Consider the following 16,083-nt stretch of genomic DNA (forward strand, 5'->3'; position numbering starts at 1 on the left):
TAATTCCCTGCCTCTCATTCCACGCCCCTGATTCCCCACCTCTGATTCCCCATATCTGAATCCCCGCCTCTGTTTCCACGCCTCTGATTCCCTGCCTCTGATTCCCAACCTCTGATTCCCCACCCCTGATTCCCCATATCTGATTCCCCGCCTCTGTTTCCCTGCCTCTGATTACCCGCCCCTGTTTCCCCATATCTGATTCCCCGCCTCTGATTCCCCAACTCTGATTTCCCGCCTCTGATTCCCCAGCTCTGATTCCCCGCCTCTGATTCCCCGTGTTTGATTCCCTGCCTCTGATTCCCCGCCTCTGATTCCCCATCTCTGATTCACCGCCTTTGATTCGCCACCTCTGATTCCCCATATCTGATTCCCCACCTCTGTTACCCCGCCTCTGATTCCCCGCCTCTGATTCCCCATATATCATTCCCCGCCTCTGAATCCCCATCTCTGATTCCCGGACTCTGATTCCCCACCTCTGATTCCCGGCCTCTTATTCCCGGCATCTGAATCCCGGCCTCTGATTCCCGGCCTCTGATTCACCGCTTCTGATTCTGATTCCCTGCCTCTGATTCCCCATCTCTGATTCCGCACATCTGATTCCCTGCCTCTGATTCCCCACCTCTGATTCCCCATATCTGATTCCTCGCCTCTGTTTCCCCGCCTCTGATTCCCCGCCTCTGTTTCCCCATATCTAATTCCCCACCTCAGATGCCCCAACTCTGATACCCCGCCTCTGATTCCACAGCTCGTATTCCCCGCCTCTGATTCCCCGCATCCGATTCCCCATATCTGATTCCCCGCCTCTGTTTCCCCGCCTTTGATTCCCCGCCTCTGTTTCCCCATATCTGATTCCCCGCCTCTGATTCCCAACTATGATTCCCCGCCTCTGATTCCCCAGCTCTGATTCCCCGCCTCTGATTCCCCGCGTTCTATTCCCTGCCTCTGATTCCCCGCCTGTGATTGCCCATCTCTGATTCACCACCTCTGATTCCCCACCTCTGATTCCCCATATCTAATTCCCCGCCTCTGTTTGCCCGCCTCTGATTCCCCGCCTCTGTTTCCCCATATCTGATTCCCCGTGTCTGATTCCCTGCCTCTGATTCCCCGCCTCTGTTTCCCCGCCTCTGATTCCCTGCCACTGATTCCCTGCCCCTGATACCCCAGCTCTGAATCCCCGCCTCTGATTCCCCGCGTCTGTTTCCCCGCCTCTGATTCCCCGCCTCTGTTTCCCCATATCTAAGTCCCCGACTCTGATTCCCCAACTCTGATTCCCCACCTCTGATTCCCCAGCTCTGATTCCCCGCCTCTGATTCCCCGCATCTGATTCCCTGCATCTGATTCCCAGCCTCTGATTCCCTGCCTCTGATTCCCAACCTCCGATTCCCCACCTCTGATTCCCCATATCTGATTCCCCGCCTCTGTTTCCCCGCCTCTGATTCCCCGCCTCTGTTTCCCCATATCTGATTCCCGGCCTCTGATTCTCCGCCTCTGATTCCCCGCCTCTGATTCCCTGCCTCTGATTCCCCATCTCCGATTCCGCACATCGGATTCCCTGCCTCTGATTCCCCGCCTCTGATTCCCCGCCTCTGATTCCCTGCTTCTGATTCCCAACCTCTGATTCCCCACCTCTGATTCCCCATATCTGATTCCCCGCCTCTGTTTCCCCACCTCTGATTCCCCGCCTCTGATTCCCCAACTCTGAATCCCCGCCTCTGATTCCCCAGCTCTGATTCCCCGCCTCTGATTCCCCGCATCTGATTCCCTGCCTCTGATTCCCCGCCTCTGATTCCAGGCCTCTGATTCCCAGCATCTGATTCCGGCCTCTGATTCCCGGCCTCTGATTCCCTGCTTCTGATTCTGATTCCCTGCCTCTGATTCCCCATCTCTGATTCCGCACATCTGATTCCTTGCCTCTGATTCCCCACCTCTGATTCCCCATATCTGATTCCCCGCCTGGGTTTCCCCGCCTCTGATTCCCCGCCTCTGTTTCCCAATATCTAAGTCCCCGCCTCTGATTCCCCAAATCTGATTCCCCACCTCTGATTCCCCAGCTCTGATTCCCCGCCTCTGATTCCCCGCATGTGATTCCCTGCATCTGATTCCAAGCCTCTGATTCCCTGCCTCTGATTCCCAACCTCTGATTCCCCACCTCTGATTCCCCATATCTGATTCCCCGCCTCTGTTTCCCCGCCTCGGATTCCCCGCCTCTGTTTCCCCATATCTGATTCCCGGCCTCTGATTCCCCGCCTCTGATTCCCCGCCTCTGATTCCCTGCCTCTGATTCCCCATCTCCGATTCCGCACATCTGATTCCCTTCCTCTGATTCCCCGCCTCTGATTTTCCGCCTCTGATTCCCTGCCTCTGATTCCCAACCTCGGATTCCCCACCTCTGATTCCCCATATCTGATTCCCCGCCTCTGTTTCCCCGCCTCTGATTCCCCGCCTCTGATTCCCAACTCTGATTCCCCGCCTCTGATTCCCCAGCTCTGATTCCCCGTGTTTGATTCCCTGCCTCTGATTCCCTGCCCTGATTCCCCATCTCTGTTTCACCGCCTTTGATTCGCCACCTCTGATTCCCAATATCTGATTCCCCGCCTCAGTTTCCCGGACTCTGATTCCCTGCCTCTGATTCCCAACCTCTGATTCCACACCTCTGATTCCCCATATCTGATTCCCCGCCTCTATTTCCCCATATCTGATTCCCCGCCTCTGATTCCCCAACTCTGATTCCCCGCCTCTGATTCCCCAGCTCTGATTCCCCGACTCTGATTCCCGGCATCCGATTCCCTGCCTCTGATTCCCCGCCTCTGATTCCCCATCTCTGATTCCCCGCCTCTGATTCCCCGTGTCTGATTCCCTGCCTTTGATTCCCCGCCTCTGATTCCCCGCCTCTGATTCCCTGCCACTGATTCCCTGCCCCTGATTCCCCACCTCTGATTCCCCACATCTGATTCCCCGCCTCTGTTTCCCCGCCTCTGATTCCCCGCCTCTGATTCCCCATATCTGATTCCCTGCCTCTGATTCCCCAACTCTGATTCCCCGCCTCTGATTCCCCAGCTCTGAATCCCCGCCTCTGATTCCCCGCGTCTGATTCCCTGCCTCTGATTCCCCGCCTTGATTCCCCATCTCTGATTCACAACCTCTGATTCCCCACCTCTGATTCCCTATATTTGATTCCCCGCCTCTGTATCCCCGCCTCTGATTCCCCGCCTCTGATTCCCCATATCTGATTCCCCGCCTCTGATTGCCCACCTCTAATTCCCAGCCTCTGATTCGCCAGCTCTGATTCCCCGCCTCTGATTCCCCGCATCTGATTCCCTGCCTCTGATTCCCCGCCTCTGATTCCCCATCTCTGATTCACCGCCTTTGATTCGCCACCTCTGATTCCCCATATCTGATTCCCCACCTCTGATTCCCGGCCTCTTATTCCCAGCATCTGATTCCCGGCCTCTGATTCCCGGCCTCTGATTCCCCGCTTCTGATTCTGATTCCATGCCTCTTATTCCCCATCTCTGATTCCGCACATCTGATTCCCTGCCTCTGATTCCCCACCTCTGATTCCCCATATCTGATTCCCCGCCTCTGTTTCCCCGCCTCTGATTCCCCACCTCTGTTTCCCTATATCTAATTCCCCACCTCTGATGCCCCAACTCTGATTCCCCGCCTCTGATTCCCCAGCTCTGATTCCCCGCCTCTGATTCCCTGCATCCGATTCCCCATATCTGATTCCCCGCCTCTGTTTCACCGCCTCTGAGTCCCCGCCTCTGTTTCCCCATATCTGATTCCCGCCTCTGATTCCCAACTATGAATCCCCTCCTCTGATTCCCCAGCTCTGATTCCCTGCCTCTGATTCCCCGCGTTCTATTCCCTGCCTCTGATTCCCCGCCTGTGATTCCCCATCACTGATTCACCACCTCTGATTCCCTACCTCTGATTCCCCATATCTAATTCCCCGCCTCTGTTTGCCCGCCTCTGATTCCCCGCCTCTGTTTCCCCATATCTGATTCCCCGCCTCTGAATCCCCAACTCTGATTCCCTGCCTCAGATTACCCTGCTCTGATTCCCCGCCTTTGATTCCCCCCGTCTGATTCCCAGCCTCTGAATCCCCGTGTCTGATTTCCTGCCTCTGATTCCCCGCCTCAGATTCCCCGCGTCTGATTCCCTGCCTCTGATTCCCCGCCTCTGATTCCCTGCCTCTGATTCCCCATATCTGATTCCCCGCCTCTGATTCCCCAACTCTGATTCCCCGCTTCTGATTCCCCAGCTCTGAATCCCCGCCTCTGATTCCCCGCGTCTGATTCCCTGCCTCTGATTCCCCGCCTCTGATTCCCCATCTGTCACTCACAACATCTGATGCCCCACCTCTGATTCCCCATATCTGATTCCCTGCCTCTGTTTCCCCGCCTCTGATTCCCCACCTCTGTTTCCCCATATCTGATTCCCCGCCTCTGATTCCCCAACTCTAATACCCCGCCTCTGATTCCCCAGCTCTGATTCCCCGCCTCTGATTCCCCGCATCTGATTCCCTGCCTCTGATTCCCCGCCTCTGATTCCAGGCCTCTGATTCCCAGCATCTGATTCCGGCCTCTGATTCCCGGCCTCTGATTCCCTGCTTCTGATTCTGATTCCCTGCCTCTGATTCCCCATCTCTGATTCCGCACATCTGATTCCCTGCCTCTGATTCCCCACCTCTGATTCCCCATATCTGATTCTCCGCCTCTTTTTCCCCGCCTCTGATTCCCCGCCTCTGTTTCCCAATATCTAAGTCCCCACCTCTGATTCCCCAAATCTGATTCCCCACCTCTGATTCCCCAGCTCTGATTCCCCGCCTCTGATTCCCCGCATCTGATACCCTGCATCTGATTCCAAGCCTGTGATTCCCTGCCTCTGATTCCCAACCTCTGATTCCCCACCTCTGATTCCCCATATCTGATTCCCCGCCTCTGTTTCCCCGCCTCGGATTCCCCGCCTCTGTTTCCCCATATCTGATTCCCGGCCTCTGATTCCCCGCCTCTGATTCCCCATATCTGATTCCCTGCCTCTGATTCCCCAACTCTGATTCCCCGCCTCTGATTCCCCAGCTCTGAATCCCCGCCTCTGATTCCCCGCGTCTGATTCCCTGCCTCTGATTCCCCGCCTTGATTCCCCATCTCTGATTCACAACCTCTGATTCCCCACCTCTGATTCCCTATATTTGATTCCCCGCCTCTGTTTCCCCGCCTCTGATTCCCCGCCTCTGATTACCCATATCTGATTCCCCGCCTCTGATTGCCCACCTCTGATTCCCCGCCTCTGATTCGCCAGCTCTGATTCCCCGCCTCTGATTCCCCGCATCTGATTCCCTGCCTCTGATTCCCCGCCTCTGATTCCCCATCTCTGATTCACCGCCTTTGATTCGCCACCTCTGATTCCCCATATCTGATTCCCCACCTCTGTTTCCCCGCCTCTGATTCCCCGCCTCTGATTCTCCATATCTCATTCCCCGCCTCTGAATCCCCATCTCTGATTCCCGGACTCTGATTCCCCTCCTCTGATTCCCGGCCTCTTATTCCCAGCATCTGATTCCCGGCCTCTGATTCCCGGCCTCTGATTCCCCGCTTCTGATTCCCGGCCTCTGATTCCCCGCCTCTGATTCTCCATCTCTGATTCCCCGCCTCTGATTCCCCGTGTCTGATTCCCTGCCTTTGATTCCCCTCCTCTGATTCCCCGCCTCTGATTCCCTGCCACTGATTCCCTGCCCCTGATTCCCCACCTCTGATTCCCCACATCTGATTCCCCGCCTCTGTTTCCCCGCCTCTGATTCCCCGCCTCTGATTCCCCATATCAGATTCCCTGCCTCTGATTCCCCAACTCTGATTCCCCGCCTCTGATTCCCCAGCTCTGAATACCCGCCTCTGATTCCCCGCGTCTGATTCCCTGCCTCTGATTCCCCGCCTTGATTCCCCATCTCTGATTCACAACCTCTGATTCCCCACCTCTGATTCCCTATATTTGATTCCCCACCTCTGTTTCCCCACCTCTGATTCCCCGCCTCTGATTCCCCATATCTGATTCCCCGCCTCTGATTGCCCACCTCTAATTCCCAGCCTCTGATTCGCCAGCTCTGATTCCCCGCCTCTGATTCCCCGCATCTGATTCCCTGCCTCTGATTCCCCGCCTCTGATTCCCCATCTCTGATTCACCGCCTTTGATTCGCCACCTCTGATTCCCCATATCTGATTCCCCACCTCTGATTCCCGGCCTCTTATTCCCAGCATCTGATTCCCGGCCTCTGATTCCCGGCCTCTGATTCCCCGCTTCTGATTCTGATTCCCTGCCTCTTATTCCCCATCTCTGATTCCGCACATCTGATTCCCTGCCTCTGATTCCCCACCTCTGATTCCCCATATCTGATTCCCCGCCTCTGTTTCCCCGCCTCTGATTCCCCACCTCTGTTTCCCTATATCTAATTCCCCACCTCTGATGCCCCAACTCTGATTCCCCGCCTCTGATTCCCCAGCTCTGATTCCCCGCCTCTGATTCCCTGCATCCGATTCCCCATATCTGATTCCCCGCCTCTGTTTCACCGCCTCTGATTCCCCGCCTCTGTTTCCCCATATCTGATTCCCGCCTCTGATTCCCAACTATGAATCCCCTCCTCTGATTCCCCAGCTCTGATTCCCTGCCTCTGATTCCCCGCGTTCTATTCCCTGCCTCTGATTCCCCGACTGTGATTCCCCATCACTGATTCACGACCTCTGATTCCCTACCTCTGATTCCCTATATCTAATTCCCCGCCTCTGTTTGCCCGCCTCTGATTCCCCGCCTCTGTTTCCCCATATCTGATTCCCCGCCTCTGAATCCCCAACTCTGATTCCCTGCCTCAGATTCCCCAGCTCTGATTCCCCGCCTTTGATTCCCCCCGTCTGATTCCCAGCCTCTGAATCCCCGTGTCTGATTTCCTGCCTCTGATTCCCCGCCTCTGATTCCCCATCTCTGATTCACCGCCTCTGATTCCCCACCTCTGATTCCCCCTCTCTGATTCCGCACATCCAATTCCCTGCCTCTGATTCCCCAACTCTGATTCCCCACCTCTGATTCCCCAGCTCTGATTCCCCGCCTCAGATTCCCCGCGTCTGATTCCCTGCCTCTGATTCCCCGCCTCTGATTCCCTGCCTCTGATTCCCCATATCTGATTCCCCGCCTCTGATTCCCCAACTCTGATTCCCCGCTTCTGATTCCCCAGCTCTGAATCCCCGCCTCTGATTCCCCGCGTCTGATTCCCTGCCTCTGATTCCCCGCCTCTGATTCCCCATCTGTGATTCACAACATCTGATGCCCCACCTCTGATTCCCCATATCTGATTCCCTGCCTCTGTTTCCCCGCCTCTGATTCCCCACCTCTGTTTCCCCATATCTGATTCCCCGCCTCTGATTCCCCAACTCTAATACCCCGCCTCTGATTCCCCAGCTCTGATTCCCCGCCTCTGATTCCCCGCATCTGATTCCCTGCCTCTGATTCCCCGCCTCTGATTCCAGGCCTCTGATTCCCAGCATCTGATTCCGGCCTCTGATTCCCGGCCTCTGATTCCCTGCTTCTGATTCTGATTCCCTGCCTCTGATTCCCCATCTCTGATTCCGCACATCTGATTCCCTGCCTCTGATTCCCCACCTCTGATTCCCCATATCTGATTCCCCGCCTCTTTTTCCCCGCCTCTGATTCCCCGCCTCTGTTTCCCAATATCTAAGTCCCCACCTCTGATTCCCAAAATCTGATTCCCCACCTCTGATTCCCCAGCTCTGATTCCCCGCCTCTGATTCCCCGCATCTGATACCCTGCATCTGATTCCAAGCCTGTGATTCCCTGCCTCTGATTCCCAACCTCTGATTCCCCACCTCTGATTCCCCATATCTGATTCCCCGCCTCTGTTTCCCCGCCTCGGATTCCCTGCCTCTGTTTCCCCATATCTGATTCCCGGCCTCTGATTCCCCGCCTCTGATTCCCCATATCTGATTCCCTGCCTCTAATTCCCCAACTCTGATTCCCCGCCTCTGATTCCCCAGCTCTGAATCCCCGCCTCTGATTCCCCGCGTCTGATTCCCTGCCTCTGATTCCCCGCCTTGATTCCCCATCTCTGATTCACAACCTCTGATTCCCCACCTCTGATTCCCTATATTTGATTCCCCGCCTCTGTTTCCCCGCCTCTGATTCCCCGCCTCTGATTCCCCATATCTGATTCCCCGCCTCTGATTGCCCACCTCTGATTCCCCGCCTCTGATTCGCCAGCTCTGATTCCCCGCCTCTGATTCCCCGAATCTGATTCCCTGCCTCTGATTCCCCGCCTCTGATTCCCCATCTCTGATTCACCGCCTTTGATTCGCCACCTCTGATTCCCCATATCTGATTCCCCACCTCTGTTTCCCCGCCTCTGATTCACCGCCTCTGATTCTCCATATCTCATTCCCCGCCTCTGAATCCCCATCTCTGATTCCCGGACTCTGATTCCCCTCCTCTGATTCCCGGCCTCTTATTCCCAGCATCTGATTCCCGGCCTCTGATTCCCGGCCTCTGATTCCCCGCTTCTGATTCCCTGCCTCTGATTCCCCATCTCTGATTCCGCACATCTGATTCACTGCCTCTGATTCCCCACCTCTGATTCCCCATATCTGATTCCCCACCTCTGTTTCCCCGCCTCTGATTCCCCGCCTCTGTTTCCCTATATCTAATTCCCCACCTCTGATGCCCCAACTCTGATTCCCCGCCTCTGATTCCCCAGCTCTGATTCCCCGCCTCTGATTCCCTGCATCCGATTCCCCATATCTGATTCCCCGCCTCTGTTTCCTCGCCTCTGATTCCCCGCCTCTGTTTCCCCATATCTGATTCCCGCCTCTGATTCCCAACTATGATTCCCCGCCTCTGATTCCCCAGCTCTGATTCCCTGCCTCTGATTCCCCGCGTTCTATTCCCTGCCTCTGATTCCCCGCCTGTGATTCCCCATCACTGATTCACCACCTCTGATTCCCTACCTCTGATTCCCCATATCTAATTCCCCGCCTCTGTTTGCCCGCCTTTGATTCCCCGCCTCTGTTTCCCCATATCTGATTCCCCGCCTCTGAATCCCCAACTCTGATTCCCTGCCTCAGATTCCTCAGCTCTGATTCCCCGCCTTTGATTCCCCCCGTCTGATTCCCAGCCTCTGAATCCCCGTGTCTGATTTCCCATCTCTGATTCACCACCTCTGATTCCCCACCTCTGATTCCCCATCTCTGATTCCGCACATCCAATTCCCTGCCTCTGATTCCCCAACTCTGATTCCCCACCTCTGATTCCCCAGCTCTGATTCCCCGCCTCAGATTCCCCGCGTCTGATTCCCTGCCTCTGATTCCCCGCCTCTGATTCCATGCCTCTGATTCCCCATATCTGATTCCCCGCCTCTGATTCCCCAACTCTGATTCCCCGCTTCTGATTCCCCAGCTCTGAATCCCTGCCTCTGATTCCCCGCGTCTGATTCCCTGCCTCTGATTCCCCGCCTCTGATTCCCCATCTGTGATTCACAACCTCTGATGCCCCACCTCTGATTCCCCATATCTGATTCCCCGCCTCTGTATCCCCGCCTCTGATTCCCCGCCTCTGATTCCCCATATCTGATTCCCCGCCTCTGATTGCCCACCTCTGATTCCCCGCGTCTGATACCCTGCCTCTGATTCCCCGCCTCTGATTCCCCATCTCTGATTCACCACCTCTGATTCCCGGCCTCTGATTCCCCATCTCTGAGTCCGCACATCCGATTCCCTGCCTATGATTCCCCACCTCTGATTCCCCGCCTCTGATTCCCCATATCTGATTCCCTGCCTCTGTTTCCCCGCCTCTGATTCCCTACCTCTGTTTCCCCATATCTGATTCCCCGCCTCTGATTCCCCAACTCTAATACCCCGCCTCTGATTCCCCAGCTCTGATTCCCCGCCTCTGATTCCCCGCATCTGATTCCCTGCCTCTGATTCCCCGCCTCTGATTCCAGGCCTCTGATTCCCATCATCTGATTCCGGCCTCTGATTCCCGGCCTCTGATTCCCTGCTTCTGATTCTGATACCCTGCCTCTGATTCCCCATCTCTGATTCCGCACATCTGATTCCCTGCCTCTGATTCCCCACCTCTGATTCCCCATATCTGATTCCCCGCCTCTGTTTCCCCGCCTCTGATTCCCCGCCTCTGTTTCCCAATATCTAAGTCCCCACCTCTGATTCCCCAAATCTGATTCCCCACCTCTGATTCCCCAGCTCTGATTCCCCGCCTCTGATTCCCCGCATCTGATTCCCTGCATCTGATTCCAAGCCTCTGATTCCCTGCCTCTGATTCCCAACCTCTGATTCCCCACCTCTGATTCCCCATATCTGATTCCCCGCCTCTGTTTCCCCGCCTCGGATTCCCCGCCTCAGTTTCCCCATATCTGATTCCTGGACTCTGATTCCCCGCATCTGATTCCCCGCCTCTGATTCCCTGCCTCTGATTCCCCATCTCCGATTCCCTGCCTCTGATTCCCAACCTCTGATTCCCCACCTCTGATTCCCCATATCTGATTCCCCGCCTCTGTTTCCCCGCCTCTGATTCCCCGCCTCTGATTCCCAACTCTGATTCCCCGCCTCTGATTCCCCAGCTCTGATTCCCCGTGTGTGATTCCCTGCCTCTGATTCCCTGCCCTGATTCCCCATCTCTGTTTCACCGCCTTTGATTCGCCAACTCTGATTCCACATATCTGATTCCCCGCCTCTGTTTCCCCGACTCTGATTCCCTTCCTCTGATTCCCAACCTCTGATTCCACACCTCTGATTCCCCATATATGATTCCCCGCCTCTATTTCCCCATATCTGAATCCCCGCCTCTGATTCCCCAACTCTGATTCCCCGCCTCTGATTCCCCAGCTCTGATTCCCCGACTCTGATTCCCGGCGTCCGATTCCCTGCCTCTGATTCCCCGCCTCTGATTCCCCATCTCTGATTCCCCGCCTCTGATTCCCCGTGTCTGATTCCCTGCCTCTGATTCCCCGCCTCTGATTCCCCGCCTCTGATTCCCTGACACTGAATCCCTGCCCCTGATTCCCCACCTCTGATTCCCCATATCTGATTCCCCGCCTCTGTTTCCCCGCCTCTGATTCCCCGCCTCTGATTCCCCATATCTGATTCCCTGCCTCTGATTCCCCAACTCTGATTCCCCGCCTCTGATTCCCCAGCTCTGAATCCCCGCCTCTGATTCCCCGTGTCTGATTCCCTGCCTCTGATTCCCCGCCTTGATTCCCCATCTCCGATTCACAACCTCTGATTCCCCACCTCTGATTCCCTATATTTGATTCCCCGCCTCTGTTTCCCCGCCTCTGATTCCCCGCATCTGATTCCCCATATCTGATTCCCTGCCTCTGATTGCCCACCTCTGATTCCCCGCCTCTGATTCGCCAGCTCTGATTCCCCGCCTCTGATTCCCCGCATCTGATTCCCTGCCTCTGATTCCCCGCCTCTGATCCCCATCTCTGATTCACCGCCTTTGATTCGCCACCTCTGATTCCCCATATCTGATTCCCCACCTCTGTTTCCCGGCCTCTGATTCCCCGCCTCTGATTCTCCATATCTCATTCCCCGCCTCTGAATCCCCATCTCTGATTCCCGGACTCTGATTCCCCACCTCTGATTCCCGGCCTCTTATTCCCAGCATCTGATTCCCGGCCTCTGATTCCCGGCCTCTGATTCCCCGCTTCTGATTCTGATTCCCTGCCTCTGATTCCCCATCTCTGATTCAGCACATCTGAATCCCTGCCTCTGATTCCCCACCTCTGATTCCTCATATCTGATTCCCCGCCTCTGTTTCCCCGCCTCTGATTCCCCGCCTCTGTTTCCCTATATCTAATTCCCCACCTCTGATGCCCCAACTCTGATTCCCCGCCTCTGATTCCCCAGCTCTGATTCCCCGCCTCTGATTCCCCGCATCCGATTCCCAATATCTGATTCCCCGCCTCTGTTTCCCCGCCTCTGATTCCCCGCCTCTGTTTCCCCATATCTGATTCCCCGCCTCTGATTCCCAACTATGATTCCCCGGCTCTGATTCCCCAGCTCTGATTCCCTGCGTCTGATTCCCTGCGTTCTATTCCCTGCCTCTGATTCCCCGCCTGTGATTCCCCATCACTGATTCACCACCTCTGATTCCCCACCTCTGATTCCCCATATCTAATTCCCCGCCTCTGTTTGCCCGCCTCTGATTCCCCGCCTCTGTTTCCCCATATCTGATTCCCCGTCTCTGAATCCCAAACTCTGATTCCCTGCCTCTGATTCCCCAGCTCTGATTCCCCGCCTTTGATTCCCCCCGTCTGATTCCCAGCCTCTGAATCCCCGTGTCTGATTTCCTGCCTCTGATTCCCCGCCTCTGATTCCCCATCTCTGATTCACCACCTCTGATTCCCCGTGTCTGATTCCCTGCCTCTGATTCCCCGCCTCTGAATCCCAGCGTCTGATTCCCCATATCTGATTCCCCGCCTCTGATTCCCTGCCTCTGATTCCCCAGCTCTGATTCCCCGCCTTTGATTCCCCCCGTCTGATTCCCAGCCTCTGAATCCCCGTGTCTGATTTCCTGCCTCTGATTCCCTGCCTCTGATTTCCCATCTCTGATTCACCACCTCTGATTCCCCACCTCTGATTCCCCATCTCTGATTCCGCACATCCAATTCCCTGCCTCTGACTCCCCAACTCTGATTCCCCATCTCTGATTCCCCGCCTCTGATTCCCCGTGTCTGATTCCCTGCCTTTGATTCCCCGCCTCTGATTCCCCGCCTCTGATTCCCTGCCACTGATTCCCTGCCCCTGATTCCCCACCTCTGATTCCCCACATCTGATTCCCCGCCTCTGTTTCCCCGCCTCTGATTCCCCGCCTCTGATTCCCCATATCAGATTCCCTGCCTCTGATTCCCCAACTCTGATTCCCCGCCTCTGATTCCCCAGCTCTGAATACCCGCCTCTGATTCCCCGCGTCTGATTCCCTGCCTCTGATTCCCCGCCTTGATTCCCCATCTCTGATTCACAACCTCTGATTCCCCACCTCTGATTCCCTATATTTGATTCCCCGCCTCTGTTTCCCCGCCTCTGATTCCCCGCCTCTGATTCCCCATATCTGATTCCCCGCCTCTGATTGCCCACCTCTAATTCCCAGCCTCTGATTCGCCAGCTCTGATTCCCCGCCTCTGATTCCCCGCATCTGATTCCCTGCCTCTGATTCCCCGCCTCTGATTCCCCATCTCTGATTCACCGCCTTTGATTCGCCACCTCTGATTCCCCATATCTGATTCCCCACCTCTGATTCCCGGCCTCTTATTCCCAGCATCTGATTCCCGGCCTCTGATTCCCGGCCTCTGATTCCCCGCTTCTGATTCTGATTCCCTGCCTCTTATTCCCCATCTCTGATTCCGCACATCTGATTCCCTGCCTCTGATTCCCCACCTCTGATTCCCCATATCTGATTCCCCGCCTCTGTTTCCCCGCCTCTGATTCCCCACCTCTGTTTCCCTATATCTAATTCCCCGCCTCTGTTTGCCCGCCTCTGATTCCCCGCCTCTGTTTCCCCATATCTGATTCCCCGTCTCTGAATCCCAAACTCTGATTCCCTGCCTCTGATTCCCCAGCTCTGATTCCCCGCCTTTGATTCCCCCCGTCTGATTCCCAGCCTCTGAATCCCCGTGTCTGATTTCCTGCCTCTGATTCCCCGCCTCTGATTCCCCATCTCTGATTCACCACCTCTGATTCCCCGTGTCTGATTCCCTGCCTCTGATTCCCCGCCTCTGAATCCCAGCGTCTGATTCCCCATATCTGATTCCCCGCCTCTGATTCCCTGCCTCTGATTCCCCAGCTCTGATTCCCCGCCTTTGATTCCCCCCGTCTGATTCCCAGCCTCTGAATCCCCGTGTCTGATTTCCTGCCTCTGATTCCCTGCCTCTGATTTCCCATCTCTGATTCACCACCTCTGATTCCCCACCTCTGATTCCCCATCTCTGATTCCGCACATCCAATTCCCTGCCTCTGACTCCCCAACTCTGATTCCCCATCTCTGATTCCCCGCCTCTGATTCCCCGTGTCTGATTCCCTGCCTTTGATTCCCCGCCTCTGATTCCCCGCCTCTGATTCCCTGCCACTGATTCCCTGCCCCTGATTCCCCACCTCTGATTCCCCACATCTGATTCCCCGCCTCTGTTTCCCCGCCTCTGATTCCCTGCCTCTGATTCCCCATATCAGATTCCCTGCCTCTGATTCCCCAACTCTGATTCCCCGCCTCTGATTCCCCAGCTCTGAATACCCGCCTCTGATTCCCCGCGTCTGATTCCCTGCCTCTGATTCCCCGCCTTGATTCCCCATCTCTGATTCACAACCTCTGATTCCCCACCTCTGATTCCCTATATTTGATTCCCCGCCTCTGTTTCCCCGCCTCTGATTCCCCGCCTCTGATTCCCCATATCTGATTCCCCGCCTCTGATTGCCCACCTCTAATTCCCAGCCTCTGATTCGCCAGCTCTGATTCCCCGCCTCTGATTCCCCGCATCTGATTCCCTGCCTCTGATTCCCCGCCTCTGATTCCCCATCTCTGATTCACCGCCTTTGATTCGCCACCTCTGATTCCCCATATCTGATTCCCCACCTCTGATTCCCGGCCTCTTATTCCCAGCATCTGATTCCCGGCCTCTGATTCCCGGCCTCTGATTCCCCGCTTCTGATTCTGATTCCCTGCCTCTTATTCCCCATGTCTGATTCCGCACATCTGATTCCCTGCCTCTGATTCCCCACCTCTGATTCCCCATATCTGATTCCCCGCCTCTGTTTCCCCGCCTCTGATTCCCCACCTCTGTTTCCCTATATCTAATTCCCCACCTCTGATGCCCCAACTCTGATTCCCCGCCTCTGATTCCCCAGCTCTGATTCCCCGCCTCTGATTCCCTGCATCCGATTCCCCATATCTGATTCCCCGCCTCTGTTTCACCGCCTCTGATTCCCCGCCTCTGTTTCCCCATATCTGATTCCCGCCTCTGATTCCCAACTATGAATCCCCTCCTCTGATTCCCCAGCTCTGATTCCCTGCCTCTGATTCCCCGCGTTCTATTCCCTGCCTCTGATTCCCCGCCTGTGATTCCCCATCACTGATTCACCACCTCTGATTCCCTACCTCTGATTCCCTATATCTAATTCCCCGCCTCTGTTTGCCCGCCTCTGATTCCCCGCCTCTGTTTCCCCATATCTGATTCCCCGCCTCTGAATCCCCAACTCTGATTCCCTGCCTCAGATTCCCCAGCTCTGATTCCCCGCCTTTGATTCCCCCCGTCTGATTCCCAGCCTCTGAATCCCCGTGTCTGATTTCCTGCCTCTGATTCCCCGCCTCTGATTCCCCATCTCTGATTCACCGCCTCTGATTCCCCACCTCTGATTCCCCCTCTCTGATTCCGCACATCCAATTCCCTGCCTCTGATTCCCCAACTCTGATTCCCCACCTCTGATTCCCCAGCTCTGATTCCCCGCCTCAGATTCCCCGCGTCTGATTCCCTGCCTCTGATTCCCCGCCTCTGATTCCCTGCCTCTGATTCCCCATATCTGATTCCCCGCCTCTGATTCCCCAACTCTGATTCCCCGCTTCTGATTCCCCAGCTCTGAATCCCCGCCTCTGATTCCCCGCGTCTGATTCCCTGCCTCTGATTCCCCGCCTCTGATTCCCCATCTGTCATTCACAACATCTGATGCCCCACCTCTGATTCCCCATATCTGATTCCCATCCTCTGATTGCCCACCTCTGATTCCCCGCCTCGGATTCGCCAGCTCTGATTCCCCGCCTCTGATTCCCCGCATCTGATTCCCTGCCTCTGATTCCCCGCCTCTGATTCCCCATCTCTGATTCCCCGCCTCTGATTCCCCACCCCTGATTCCCCATATCTGATTCCCCGCCTCTGATTCCCCAACTCTGATTCCACGCCTCTGATTCCAGGCCTCTGATTCCCAACCTCTGATTCCCCACCTCTGATTCCCAAAATCTGATTCCCCGCCTCTGTTTCACCGCCTCTGATTCCCCGCCTCTGTTTCCCCATATCTGATT

Source organism: Narcine bancroftii, chromosome 8, assembly GCF_036971445.1.
Source record: "Narcine bancroftii isolate sNarBan1 chromosome 8, sNarBan1.hap1, whole genome shotgun sequence".
NCBI classification, from domain to species: domain Eukaryota; kingdom Metazoa; phylum Chordata; class Chondrichthyes; order Torpediniformes; family Narcinidae; genus Narcine; species Narcine bancroftii.